The sequence below is a fragment of the Periplaneta americana genome, chromosome 10, assembly GCF_040183065.1.
Source record: "Periplaneta americana isolate PAMFEO1 chromosome 10, P.americana_PAMFEO1_priV1, whole genome shotgun sequence".
In the NCBI taxonomy this organism is placed as follows: Eukaryota; Metazoa; Arthropoda; class Insecta; order Blattodea; family Blattidae; genus Periplaneta; species Periplaneta americana.
Genome location: NC_091126.1, coordinates 30,231,304 through 30,246,974, shown reverse-complemented (window position 1 = coordinate 30,246,974; position 15,671 = coordinate 30,231,304). Strand labels below are relative to the sequence as shown.

At 36.7% G+C, this 15,671-nt stretch overlaps 1 protein-coding gene across 13 annotated transcripts in view; it reads left to right on the top strand.

The window, feature by feature from the left end:
- Ca-alpha1D (Ca[2+]-channel protein alpha[[1]] subunit D) overlaps window positions 1-15,671 on the top strand; it is a 591,502-nt gene that overhangs the window by 131,377 nt on the left and 444,454 nt on the right. The gene's annotated exons all lie outside the window — the stretch shown is intronic.

Below are 15,671 nucleotides of genomic sequence, written 5' to 3'. Positions count from 1 at the left end.
GTAATTTTCCATTTTATTTAATAATATTGCTCTATTTTTAATTCCACGTCTAAAAAATAAATAATAATGGTTTACTCAACAAAATTACATGAACTTTTCTAATGCAAAATTTTAATCCCTCCCGCTTCCATAAAGCAATACCATTTTTAAACAAATTTCTGTTTGTGTGATTTTCGGAACGAGGTAAGAGACTACTAGTTTCTAATAATCGTTGAGAAACTGCTAAAAAAAAGTTCGCCGATTAAGTAATCTTCAATGCGGGAAACATTGAGGGTATATCTTCTTGCCTCACTTGAATTACGACTTTCTCCATAAATTAATAACATATGATATTCCTAAACTGCGAATGACATTGCAAGTTGTTTATCGAATACCTGGTACCGAACTATCGTCCGCTCGGCAGTAGAGCTATGGACAGGGAGCTTGAACTCAGCTGACTCGTACTTACGTGTGTACAGAGTACTGCCTGCTCAACATGTTGCCACGTCTCTCACGCCAGAATATTAACAAATTTAAGCTTGAATTATTATTTAATTTCACCAATTAATAGAACACACAAATATTTATTTAAACTAATATTAACTCTTTGCTAGATATACCTACTGATGTAATTCTTTCGTAATTTTACTAACGATATAAGCATTATAACGCAAATAAAATAGGAAAACAAATATCTTTTTTTCTGGGAAAACTATCAAGCTTTGCCCCTATCTTGTATGGACAGTTTTTGATCCTGTAGACCGTCCCCGACGACTGTAAAAGGACTCTCAGAGAATGTCAGAAGTCATGACATGTTTGCGTCATTAGTATAGTCATTTCTGACGAGAGAAGTACATTGCATGTTTATAATGTCTCTAGAGAAGGAATGGGATAATACATCGCCAAGGGAGATGTGCTACAATGTTCAGTTCTGTGACGCAGATAAAGATGACGGTTTGATTATACCACGCAAAAAATTAGACTCGTACCGATTTTGCAAAAGAGCGGACTTTGATTAAGGAAAGATGAAAAACATACCGAAGAGAGGGAGCTCAAATACATTAACTATGAACGATTTATCATATCACAGACAACTGAAACAGTGTAGGACGACACAGTGTTGTAGAGAGACATATTCACGATTATCTCACTGTTTATAATGGAACTGTAGCATCTACAAAGCTGTGTAGGAAAATCTCTGAGACAGAAAACACCGATGGTTATCACCAGTGCAAAGTGGTTAACCGGGACTCGAACGCGGACCACCTGCGTGTGAAGCCGGTCTATTTTTTAGCTATGTAACGACGCTGTATCGACTAGTAGGTTATTTAGCGTCATGGAATTGGTGATAGCGAGATAGTGTTTTGGCGAGATGAGGCCGAGGATTCGCCATAGATTACCTGAAATTCATCTTACGGTTGGGGAAAACTCGGAAAAAAAACCCTAGCATGTAATCAGCTCAAGTGAGAATCGAATCCGCGCCGTGTGCAACTCCGGATCAACAAGCAAGCGCCTAAACCGATTGAGCTACGCCGGTGGCCCCCGAAGGTCTAGGCCACTAATCTATCGCAGGCACAAATTTAAACATAGTTTCTGAGGTAGCAGTAAGAACTTCCCTGAATTGCACACACTTTCAATTAGTTCATGATTTCACATCAGGGAGTGTCCATTCCGAAAGGAAGGAAACATCAGTGTTTGGAAGTTAATTTCCTGATAGAAGAGTTTGGCAGTGAATTATTCAATATTAATTTCGTAAATACCATTTATAATTCATGCCATTTTGAGACCAGAGCAGTGAAAAGGCGTTTCATAAAGAAACACAATGGAACACTAAAATACACAAAATGCAAAAGCATTTGTTATGTAGAACTAAAACAGATCTTCCATCTTAAAATTTATTTGTTGCTAATCGATTAATATTTTACATGTACTTGAGTAACATAATGAACTTGTGTAATAATGTTGTTATACAGGTTTGTATTGCATTAGCGTATTCCTGTGTCCAAATCTACATTCTTTCTTCATGTTTCTTTCTTTTCTTCTTTATTTCTTTCTCCAACATTCTGTTATTCCCATTCCCGTTCTTGTAACCCTGTTTCATACATTGCTTTCTTGTACTTATCAATATATTTTGAGGTCTACCTCTTCCTCTTCTTCCATATGGAATCCAGCCTAGTACTCAATTTGGCAAGCTTTAATCTACCATCCGTTTCATGTGTTCATACCAATCCAATTGTTCATATTTCGCATAATGCAAGTTTGAATTTCCCATATTAATTATTTATCTAATCTTGGCTGATAGTTGCGTACAATTAACTGCGTCAGCAGACTATAGCTGCATATATGATAACGCAAGAGACTCGGAAGTGACGCATATAGACATTGCTTACCTGTCTTCTCTAAAGTGAGACCAAACCGGTATGGTATAGTTGCGCTCCGCGGTCAATTAGGAGATCTAGGCATGGCATAGTTGCGCCCCGAAGAAATCAGGTAGCAGAATGGATATGACATAGTTGCGCCCCGAAGAAATCAGGTAGCAGAATGGATATGGCATAGTTGCGCCCCGAAGAAATCAGGTAGCAGAATGGACATGGCATAGTTGCGCCCCAAAGAAATCAGGTAGCAGAATGGACATGGCATAGTTGCGCCCCGAAGAAATCGGGTAGCAGAATGGACATGGTATAGTTGCACCCTATGGGCATAGTACACACGAAAGTGATTGTCATAAAATATATAAAATCCTTTAAAATTTATAAATATATTATAGTGGTAGCTGCATTGAAATTAGGTAGTATAATGGAGAGGGCGTAGTACACACGGAAGTGATTGCCATAAAATACGGTACAGGGTTTCGTAAATCGAAACTTAAAACTTTTGTGAATTATTAACTCTTTACCCTTTTCACTAAACATAACATTCATTTTAAATTAACCTCGCTGTACGCCACAGATGGTGTGGAAGTCACTAATAAATATGTCAAGATTGCTAAGGTTCCATATTCCAACGACTCACTGATTTCAATATGTCAGTTAATAAAGTACTGCCAACTTCATAGTGTTCATTATACAAAGCACGTACGGTCAGAAGACCCTGCATTGGATTTGAGAGAGAATTATGATAATATAACATCTGTATGTATTATATAGGGACATCATTTTATTTTTACTTCAATTTTTATTGTACCTGAGTTTTTTAATGTACTTCACTCCCACCCCTTCTACTAAGGAAGTTCCAACTCCACACAGAACCAAGACCGCAGATAGTAAGCAGTACTAAGTTACTGGGTATAGTACGTTCCAGAAATATGTTCGCGTTTTCCAGTGACGAAAGAGCTTTCAATATTGAATTATATTTTCGCACAGGTACTGTCCGTTTGCCTACGTCGCATCCCGATTTCCCCCACCTGCTTCTGCTCGCCCCTCTGTAATAGCTGGGCTGTCTTAGCTCTTTTCTGAAGACATTAATTTCTCTTAGGAATTGGACGTTTACGTAATATTATACACCTGTTTAATTTAACTTAAAAAGGCCTCGTTAAGTAATTAACTGTCACGTGATTTCCTCCCTTTCTACAATCCTGCGGCATAACCACTTGGACGGACAGTAGATAGCATGTCTGAGTAATTTTATATTTTCGGGTCGGGCAGAAGTGAAGATTGAATTCACAGTACGTAGAGTAGGTACAGAATTATTTCAACATGAGTTACTAGTACGAAGGACGAAACTGGCAATTGGAATTAGATGCAATAGTCTATAGTGCGATAATATGCACAAAAGAACTGAAGCCTGTATCGAAATGAACGGCCACCATTTTCAAAATTGTGTTTAAATATTCATATTATGATTATTTTTCAATTTAACTTCTTTCTCTATATTGTACGCTAATGTGCTGTAGACAGTATAATATACACTGCATAATGAATACGTTCGCATGGATAACTCACTTCGTGAGTAAAAACATTTATTCTTAATACAGTTCTGTACTTTAAAGAAAAACCTAATGAAAATTATCAAACTCAAAATCGCGATATTTCCTAGTTTACGTAAATGGACGAACTACTTTTCTTCCATCCTATACCTAGTAGAGTGATTTGTGTTTTACGCCAGTATCATCGAACTCCAGTGTTGGAGGGGGGAGCAAGCGGTGTTTCCGGTTCTCTAAAGGTATAGACAGGTTGATATTAAAAATGTTAGTAAAAATAAAATGATGTCCATGTATTACTCAGTAAGTCTGTCTGTCTTCCTGCCTGCCATTTTTTCACAGTAGGCAATCGATCACTGCATAAACAGTAGAAAACCAATTAATAAAGTACTGCCAACTTCATGGTGTTCAGTTTTACGGTAGGTTATCGATAATCACTGCATAAACAGTAGAAAAACAGTTAATAAAGTACTATCAGCTTCATGGTGTCCATTTTTACGGTATCGATAATGAATATTAAATAGAATAAGAAATCAATAAGATTGGTTGATTATGAGACTCCAGCTTCCGTAATGTATTTTTCTCTACCTATTTCATCGGGGCGCAACTATGCCATGCCCCTTTCTTCTACCTGACGGGAACGGGGCGCAATTATGCCCACAAAACAGGGACCCTTTTTTATCTGCTGCATTTCACCTGACCGTGGGGCGCAACCATGTCCTGCCCGTAACTATGCCCACAAAACAGGGACCCTTTTTATCTGCTGCATCTTACCTGACAGTGGGGCGCAACCATGTCCTGCCCGTAACTATGCCCACAAAACAGGGACCCTTTCTATCTGCTGCATCTTACCTGACAGTGGGGCGCAACCATGTCCTGCCCGTAACTATGCCCACAAAACAGGGACCCTTTCTATCTGCTGCATCTTACCTGACCGTGGGGCGCAACCATGCCCTGCCCGTAACTATGCCCACAAAACAGGGACCCTTTTTATCTGCTGCATTTCACCTGACCGTGGGGCGCAACCATGCCCTGCCCGACCAAACACTGAACTTCATTGGAGAGGTTTGCCAACTTTGCCACATGTATACATCATTAAGACGTGCTGTTGGCAGAATAGCGTACTCTTGTTACCCTTTCTGAAACGTAATCTCCTGCGTCAGATGGCAAGTTCGGGTCGAAAGGTCGACTAAGCTGTGTAACCTTATCGTTACACATGATGTAATCACTCAACACTTGTCACTAATTGGCCGTGTATGCAATACTTTTAATTTTCTAACGTTGTTTATCAGTTGAATTTATTGGGTAATAATATTGACTGGTTTAAGGTTTAATGTCGACTATTTCACTTACGTTACGTCGCCATCCTGCTTTCTATCAATAACGTTAAAGAATGCCTCGAATATGAACCAATCACAGCCGTGATTCTTCAGAAAATTTACGAAACATCAGTTGCACATTTACCGTTTTGAGATTTGCCAGCTAGTCACCGCCGTAGCTCAGTCGGCTAAGGCGCTTGTCTGCCGATCCGGAGTGGTGCTCGGGCGCGGGTTTGATTCCCGCTTGGGCTTATTACCTGGTTGTTTTTTTTTAGAGGTTTTCCCCAACCGTAAGGCAAATGCCAGGTAATATGGCGAATCCTCGGCCTCATCTCACCAAATACCATCTCCCTAGCACCAATTTCAACGCCGCTGTATAATCTTGCAGTTGTTACAGTGTCGTTAAATAACCAAGTAAAAAAAATATATCAGCTCAAATTTTTCCCTCTTCATTGAACAGGAGTAACTAAGATTCAGTATGCACTGCTACGTGGTGACAATGGATGGAATTATAAATCGTTATAGCCAAGCTTCAAATGGTGAAATTGATTCAATAGTTCATTTTCAACAGTTTTGAGAAGAGCGTGGTTATGAATCGAAAAGAAAAACATCAACATTCTGACAATTTTGTACAGATTGTTAATTATGTGAAATTGAAAAGAAGAGGCTGTTCTATGGTTCACGTCTAGCGCTCTCGTCTTCAAACCAGGAGGCCAGTTTCGATCCCCGATTCAGTTGTGATTTAATTTGTGGTGGACAAAGCAGATGTTAGGGAGGGGTTTTCTCGGGTACACCCGTTTCCCTCTTTCATTCCGTCAATGATATGAGATATATATTTCGTCACAGAATTTCTTACATGTAATGGTGGACCTCACATTTTCACGTACACGGTGCCACCATTAACAATAATTACAAATAGCATTTCTTTGCAGTATTCTGTACTTTAATAAAACTACGCTAATCCCACTAGCTGTCTCCCCTCTTACTGCTCAGTCCAACGTCTATTTAACACTTATCCTATCATGTTTATGCTCTTCATTATATATCCTACTCTATTGTTCATACCAGTTCACTTCTACAGGCCAATTCGTTATTCAGTTCACTATTCGCTATAAAAACTTACGTGCTTACATACTTACAAATGGCTTTTAAGGAACCCGAAGGTTCATTGCCGCCCTCACATAAGCCCGCCATCGGTCCCTATCCTGTGCAAGGTTAATCCAGTCCCTATCATCATATCCCACCTCCCTCAAATCCATTTTAATATTATCCTCCCATCTACGTCTCGGCCTCCCCCAAGGTCTTTTTCCCTCCGGTCTCCCAACTAACACTCTATATGCATTCCTGGATTCGCCCATACGTGCTGCCCATCGCAAACGTCTGAATTTAATGTTCCTAATTATGTCAGGTGAAGAATACAATGCGTGCAGTTCTGCGTTGTGTAACTTTCTCCATTCTCCTGTAACTTCATCCCTCTTAGCCCCAAATATTTTCCTAAGAGCCTTATTCTCAAACACCCTTAACCTATGTTCCTGTGTCAGAGTGAGAGTCCAAGTTTCACAACCATACAGAACAACCGGTAATATAACTGTTTTATAAATTCTAACTTTCAGATTTTTTGACAGCTGACTAGATGATAAAAGCTTCTCAACCGAATAATAACACGCATTTCCCATATTTATTCTGCGTTTAATTTCCTCCCGAGTGTCATTTATATTTTTTACTGTTGCTCCAAAATATTTGAATTTTTCCACCCCTTCGAAGGATAAATCTCCAATTTTTATATTTCCATTTCGTACAATATTCTGGTCACGAGACATAATCATATACTTCGTCTTTTCGGGATTTACTTCCAAACCGATCGCTTTACTTGCTTCAAGTAAAATTTCCGTGTTTTCCCTAATCGTTTGTGGATTTTCTCCTAACATATTCACGTCATCCGCATGGACAAGAAGCTGATGTAACCCGTGCAATTCCAAACCCTGCCTGTTATCCTGAACTTTCCTAATGGCATATTCTAAAGCGAAGTTAAAAAGTAAAGGTGATAGTGCATCTCCCTGCTTTAGCCCGCAGTGAATTGGAAAAGCATCAGATAGAATCTGACCTATACGGACTCTGCTGTATGTTTCACTGAGACACATTTTAATTAATCGAACTAGTTTCTTGGGAATACCAAATTCAATAAGAATATCATATAATACTTCCCTCTTAACCGAGTCATATGCCTTTTTGAAATCTATAAATAACTGATGTGCTGTACCCTTATAGTCCCATTTTTTCTCCATTATTTGTCGAATACAAAAAATCTGATCAATAGTCGATCTATTACGCCTAAAACCACACTGATGATCCCCAATAATTTCATCTACGTACGGAGTTAATCTCCTCAAAAGAATATTGGACAAAATTTTGTACGACGTCAACAAAAGTGATATAAAAACTTACGCGCACCATCAGTAATTTCTACTATTTACACCTTCGTTACTCCGATGCTTTAATATTAGTCTTTCCACTGATTCTTTTCTTGATCTTTTCCTAGTTCATTAATATTGATCACTAATTAACTCGAAAAATACTATTCACTTGTCTTTTTTTTACTTTACTAAAATTAGGTCTATATCATCACTGATCTCTACCTCTTTCACAGACCACTCCTCCCCATCTTCGTAGCTAGCACTTTCTTCACTCGCTTGTCTTCTTTATATTATTGGCCTAATTTCACGAGAGGATCTCTGCTAGGGGAGTATGGTCCTTGCGGGGTAAGAGGAGAGAGTAAGCCAGTAACTCAGCGTTCTTGAAGGAGAAGGTGGAAGGGAGTGGTGTCATTGGCCGGCTGGAACAAGTAAGGCTCAGTCAATGGCCGTCCGGTTCCGTGTCGGGGATAGAGTATAAGAGTGGGTGAATAACTCGCATTCCTTGCTCGGATCTTCTCGTGAAATGCGGACTGTACCAAATCTCGTCTCCCCCACCATCTTTCGTTATACCCCACGGGTCATTTAACGATTGATTTAATTTCTCTAATTTTTTTACCAACATGCTTCTAAAATCTTTAAAATCCCCAATAATATCACCAGCAAACACTACGTTAAAGTCTTTTTAAATTACTTATTTCACTCCCACCCTTATTACTGTCACTTTCTCTCCCAATTCCACTTCCAGACTCATGGATTAGTTTTTTCCCGTCACTAGTCTTCTTCCCCTTTCCCATGCTCCTTGTGCCACTCATCCTCACACATTCCGTCAAAACTCTAAACCTCACCCTTATTTCATCTTGCTCCTGGAATAGTTCAAAATATGCTGGGGTGAAGTCATGGAAATAAAACGAGTTTCCCGATGTTGATGCAGCATTTAAGGGGTTGGGGCAGAGTGTCTCAAAATTTTACACTATAACAATTGAAGGGATTAGGGGGAAACGAGAAATATGGAATATCATCAGTATCGAAGAAAACAAGTTTTAATACCTGTAAATTCCTGGTTTTAACCAGTGTACCAAATGTTTAAAGTTACCCTACACGGACATTTCCACTTTTAATTCTTTTTGTGATTGAACAGTTCTGAAGTCTTATTTGCCACATATAAAATGCGCTGTATGCCATAAAATCGCTAAAAATGGACATTTCTTGTTTTTCCCCCCAGCACCCTTCAAGTAGGGTGAAGTAAGGCCACTATGATACAAAAAATCAGTCGTTTGCTCTAATTTTTCTATCAAAGCATATACAAATTTGAAAAAAAAAAATTAAGTCATGTGCTACTTTAGACATATATGAAGGATTTGAAGTTAAATTTATTTTTTATTTGTAATAATGGATAAAATTAAAACCAGTGTGTCATAAGAGCCTTCAGTGTGGGCTAGTGTGATAAACCTAGAGGTCTATTATGATACAGTGCTCTAAATCTGATCGTATTATACAGACCAATGAATAAGGTTATGTGATGCACACAGGTGTTTAATTTATTGCCTGTAAAAGTTTGTTGAAATCACATTTAAAATTGAGTAAGATTTAAAAACTTTTGTAATGACCTTCTTTTCCTTAAAAATTTGTACATTTCCCGTGAACTTTAACACGTACTGCCAATGCTAGAAAATTTCGGTACGTTCAAATAATTTGTGTAAAGAAATAGATTGAGAAAGTTATGATACAATTTGTATAGCTGAAATAAATTAGAATAAGTTTTTAAATTATAATGAAATTTGTGTTAAATTTTAGCAGTAAGAAGAATGAGTATTAAGCTAAAATTATTAGGTACCGATAAGTAAAATTAAGTCTGTATATGTAATTCTGTTACTTATGCTGTATTGTAGGTGCAATACCCCTGAAGAGGTACTGTAATGAAATACCCCTGAAAAGGTAATGAATTACTTTGTTAGAAAATTGATCAACTTTGTAAATTTCTTTCATTGTAAATATAATATCATAATAACCCTTCTCATTAACACACTAATTACTGCTATATTGGTAAACATTCACAGCTCTTCATAGAAACATATGAGCCGTTCAGAGCAAAAGTGGTGTAAGTCAAAATTGGATGATGAGGTTTAAAATAAACATTCTGTAAAATACAGAGTAAAGTAGCAATTAATATGTCCTTCTTGCTATCCACTGACTACTAATAGTTTAAATAAATTGAATATTAATTGCTACTTTGGGCTGTATTTTACAGAATGTTTACTTTAATCCTCATTACCCATTTTTGACTTACACCACTTCTGCTCTGAACGGCTTATATGAAGCTGATACTATTCTGAGTAAAAGGAAAATTTAAAAATTGTTTTATCTTTATTCATTCAAGAGCAATAACAAAACTAACAGAGTATCACATCAAAGTTTTTTCAAGAAACAAAACTTGCTTTTTTAATACCTACATTTATAAGGCTGATAATGTCTTTTTTTTTACTTCTTTCAATGTTAAGAACATAAATGCACTTCTATAATCGCAGTTTTAAACATTTTCAAACTCAGCCTTTAGTACATTTTAAAGTCTGTATCAAATTAGCCCGACTTTTTTTTTTACTGTATCATATTAACCCTACTTGACTCTAATTTCAGTTTAGCCTATGTTTCTCCTCTGTGCGGTTAGTCAAAATGTTATTGAGAGCTCTTTAGAGGCCTCGCATAATTCTAAATCATTTCGGTTCAGGGATCGGTTAACAAGAGAGCGAATTTGAAGTAATTCAGTTTTGTTCAATAATAGACTACTCTCTGAACTAGAATCCTTCCACAGAGATGCTTTGTGGCATGAAGTAAGGTCTCTTGATTGTGGATGTAGCTCAAGACGATTAGATGCAGAACTTTACCTTCCGTGCTAATTGAGACCCATCCATTCTAATTGAGACGCAATCACGGATCCTTCAAGAGAAGGGTGGCGATGACGTGTTATCGACTAACATAACGTTGCGTTGGTCGGTTTAAGTGACAGAGGATCCATCAAATTGTTAGAAACTGTTTAAAGCGAATTATACCACGCTAGCACTGTCTTTCTCATTCCAGTTTCCAACTTCTGTTCGGAAAATTATTTTTCTGCCCTCCCTCCTTCATACCGCCAATTCAGAAATATGCATAGACCTTTCCCTAACTATTTTCTCATTATACGACATCTGAATGGAAAATGTTGTGATTAATTAATTCATTCATTGTTTTCTGCCAAAAGGCATGCCTTTCACTGCAAACCCAGCATTCTACAATATTCTCTATTTTCCACCTCCCTGGTACTGTCTTCCTCCGACGAGTTTAGTGCTGGGACCTATGGTATCCTTGCCATCGGTGAGGGGGGTGCAGGTAGATTCTTTTGTTGCTACAGCTAAGGCGAGCCGAGCGGAGTGGGAAGTGTTAATCGTCCAAAAATATGCAGTCTTCAGTTTGTAGTAGTGTGACTGTGTGCACGTGTTAGGAACTCTATATACTAGTGAAATGTTATCAGTATGATTGTACTTCCTTCCAGACTGCCGTTGTCACTGTTTCCTCACACTCCAGTACCGCGCTAGGCTAGTCGGAACCGCATTCCTCTCAGCACTAAACTCCTCAGAGGATGACAGTAGTAACCGTATACGATACACATATCTTAATGTTGTATATTATCTGATATATTCTTCTGCCTCAACTTTTGTCCCGTTCACCATTCCTTTCGGTGCATCCTTCAAGGGCAGTTTCTTCTTAGCCAGTGACCCAAATAATTTATTTTTCTTTTCCTGAGCATTTCCATCATCATTCTTTTTTCATCCACTCTTTCAAGCACAGCTTCATTTCTTATTTTGCCTCTCCATTTTACACGCTCTATTCTTCTCCATATCCAAATTTTAAACGTTTCCTGTTGCTTCTGTTTCACTGCGTCGTAATGTCCATGTTTCTGTCCCATAGATTGCCACACTCCACATGAAGCATTTCACTAGTCTCTTCCTTAATTCTTTTTACAGAGACCCACAGAAGCTTCTTTTTCTATTAAAACTTTCTTTGCTATTGCAATAAATTTGTTACTAGATATTACGGAATTGCACGCAGTCAGCGTTTGTTATACATGGACATCATTTTATTTTTGCTTCAATTATTATTGTACCTGAGTTTTTTAATGTACTTCACTCCCACCTCTTCTACTAATGAAGCTCAACCGTCCACACAGATTCAAGACCGTATATACAGTCATAGTAGCCTTACGGTCATAGTAAACAGTACGTTCCAAAAATATATGTTCGCGTTTTCCAGTGACGAAAGAGCTTTCAATATTGAATCATTTTCGCACAGGTACTGTCGTCCATTTGCCTACGTCGTACCCCGGTTTCCCCCCCAACCAGCTTTTATTCGCCAGGTAGTGGCTTGGCTGTCTTAGCTCTTTTCTGAGAACATTAATTTCTGTTAGGAATTGCAAGTCTACGTAATATTATACAACTGTTTAAAATACCTTAAATGAAAGGGCCTCGTTAAGTAATTGTCACGTGATTTCCCCCCTTTCTACGACCCTACGACATAACCACTTGGACGGACAGTAGATAGTATGTCTGAGTTATTTTATCTTTTCGGATCGGGCGGAAGTGAAGATTGGATTTACAGTGCGTAAGGTACTCTTTTATAGAGTAGGTACAGAATTATTTCAACGTGAGTTACTAGTATGAAGGACGAAACTGGCAATTGGGATTAGGTACAATAGTCTATAGTGCGATAATATGCACATTAGAACTGAAGCCTGTATCGAAATGAATGGCCACCATTTTCAAAAATGTGTTTAAATATCCATATTATGATTATTTTTCAATTTAACTTAATTCTCTATATTGTACGCTAATGTGCTGTAGGCAGTATAATATACACTGCATAATGAATACGTCCACATGGACAGCTCAGTTCGTGAGTAAAAACACTCATTGTTAATACTGTACTGTATTTTGATTAAACAAAAACCTAATGAAAATTATAAAATTACGTAAATGAACTACTTTTCTTCCCTCCCTATACCTAGTAAAGTGATTTGTTTGTAAATTATGCCAGTATCATCGAACTCCAGTCGTGGAAGGTAGCAAACGGCGTTAATATTAAAAATGTTAGTAAAAATAAAATGATGTCCCTGTATAAAAAGTTGTTTTAAACAAGCTTTCAATGCTCTGTGCGATGATTTCTTCTAAAGTGTTGAATGGATTTCATTAATTATTGGAACTTAATCAATGTATTCCAGAATGATGCACATGTAATATAAGAACCTTTAGTATAATGTTAATGATTCTCATCCTTAAAACCACACAAGTGTAGTTAAAGAAAATTTTGAACATCAGTTTTGGAGATGACCGTACGCCTTAACCCCCAACACGCAAGGCTGTAAGTTTCTTAAAAGTTTCTCTTTCGTAGACCAAGCAAACAAAATTTGCTCACGTCACAGGTTGGGCATCATTCGAAAGGAGCTGCTTATTTGTTCAGCAGTAATTTTTTGATTATATGGGTGTTGTGTTTAGTAGTTAAAAGTGCTGACTGTCGCATCTTAATTTCACAAACGGCAGAAAAATGCTACAGTTCTGGACATAATCGCAGCATACGTCAAGATGGTATGTTGTTTCCTTACATCTGACTAATAGTTTGTCTGCAGAAGGCAAGCTTATAAGATGATGTGAACGTTGAAAAATCTAGAGATTTCACTCAATAGAACACGTAGCTATCAATTGAAGAGTCCACTGCAAGAATGATGGATGTCACTTTCTTGTCGAAAATGAACCAAGACTGTCAATGCATAGGTTAAGACATATAGAATGTAAATAGTTATATGGCATTAACACTGATAGTCATTGTCCAGTAATGATCGGAAAATCACAGTTACGCTTTGAGCGCTAAGCATTTCAAACTTTCAATTGATTCTCTTGCAAAATGTATTCCAAATGACATCCATCATTCTTGCAGTGGACTCTTCAATTTAATTAGGATGAAAATTTTTTTGTGCAATTCAAGAATTTGTTCGACGTAGTAACAATCACATTGCACACTGTGAAGAGGACTAATAACTCTCTTCAGATATTAATCAGGATATTGAGTTAGTCTAATATCATTGTGGTGGTTTATGAATGAGTTTTGAGAAAAATATAATTTTTATTGAATTTTAGAACGCACCCTGGAAAGCGGGAGACGTTGGAGAGGTGATTTTGGGGGAATTTTGTAGCGCAAATACCAACAAATATCCCTTATTGGTGTGTGTGATAACATTGATGGTTTGACAGTAAGGCCTTGCGGATGATATTAAATTGTATAAAGAAATCAAAACTATATCAGATTGTAAGCTACTTCAAACAGATATTACAAACTTACATATATGGAGTATTAATAATAAATTGTTATTTAATATAAATAAGTGTATACATATGACCTTTTCTAGATTGAAAAATACAATTAAATTTTCATATAAAATAGAGGCAAAAGTTTTACCATCAGAAAATGAACATAAAGATTTAGGTATATTATTTAGCAGCAATTTTACATTTTATAGTCATATTAATAATATTATAAATTTGTCCTATAAAGTTTAGGTTTTGTTATGAGAAATTCTTGTAAATTCAAAGTGAAAACTATAATAATTTTGTATAATTCCATTGTTCGATCTAAATTAGAATATGCTGCTGTTATCTGGAACCCAGTTACTAACAAATATATTCTGTTACTAGAAAAAATTCAAAATAAATTTCTAAAATGGTTATATTACAGACTTTATAATGATTGTCCTACCTATCTACCTATGAGAGTTATGCTACAATGCTTCAACATTTCCATTTCACTAGTTTGCAAATTCGACGAAATTGTCAATCTTTAAACTTTCTTTATAAAATTATTAACAATAAGTTGGACTGTGTTGTTTTATTTTGTTATATAACATTATATGCACCTAAGCTTAAAACGAAATTTCGAAATTTGTTTTACATACCAAGGACAAATACTGAATCCCACAAATATTCCCCAGTTTTCCAAATGTTACAGTTATACAATAAATTACATCCTCATCCGAATGTTGATATTTTCAATATGAATTTCTCTAGATACAGAATTATTTGTTATCATATTTTACAGAATATTGTTGTTAGTTAATTTGAAGCTACTTTCACACCTTATTTCAATTTCTCTTTTTTTCCTTTCCCTTTTTTCTATTATGTTTCAGTTTTTAATAAGTTTTAATAAGTTTCCTTTTCGTTGTTTATGTTTAATCAATTAATTTGTTAGTCGTGAACATTGTAATTGGGCTTTGCCTGTTATGTTCAATAACAAATGAATAAATAAAGAAATAAAAAATAAAAAATAAAATAAATTATTATTATTATTATTATTATTATTATTATTATTATTATTATTATTATTATTATTATTATTTAATATAATTAACGGTTTTTTCATTTGTTCATCGAAACAAGTATTTCAACATTACTGCACAGTTGATAGTTGCAATGCAGAGAGAAGGTGCATCATCGAAGATGTCGCTTTTCACGAGATTGTGAAAGATTTACCAGAATGTGCATGATCTAATTCGTCCGCGTCTAGACAGTATGTCGCCTGTGCTCTTCACAAGCCCTGTCGGCCCCACTCTAATTAGAAATTGAAGCCCGATAAAGTAGCATTGAACAGTCTGTAGAAGGGATGTGACGGATGAGGGGCAGCTGAACTGAGGATAACGATCCCAAACGGGATTTGAAGCGGATGTCTGCAGAATAGCAGACAGCAGAGGTGCTAACCTTAGGAGTGAGCACTCAAACGATAATTATAGAACCCAGTGATGAGCTGCGTTGTTCTTGTCCCGCGAAGACACAGATGTGGAATTGAATTAACTTTCAGCCCGGATTAAAGAGACTAACGATAACTCGTTCGCAAGCCGTTATTTAATTACTCAATATTGCCGATAAGATATAACTGAACTTGCGAATTGAACTGCAAAGAGTAATATACACATACCTTCCATTTTCACTTATTAACCTATCAGTTAAATCTATATGATGTGGAATG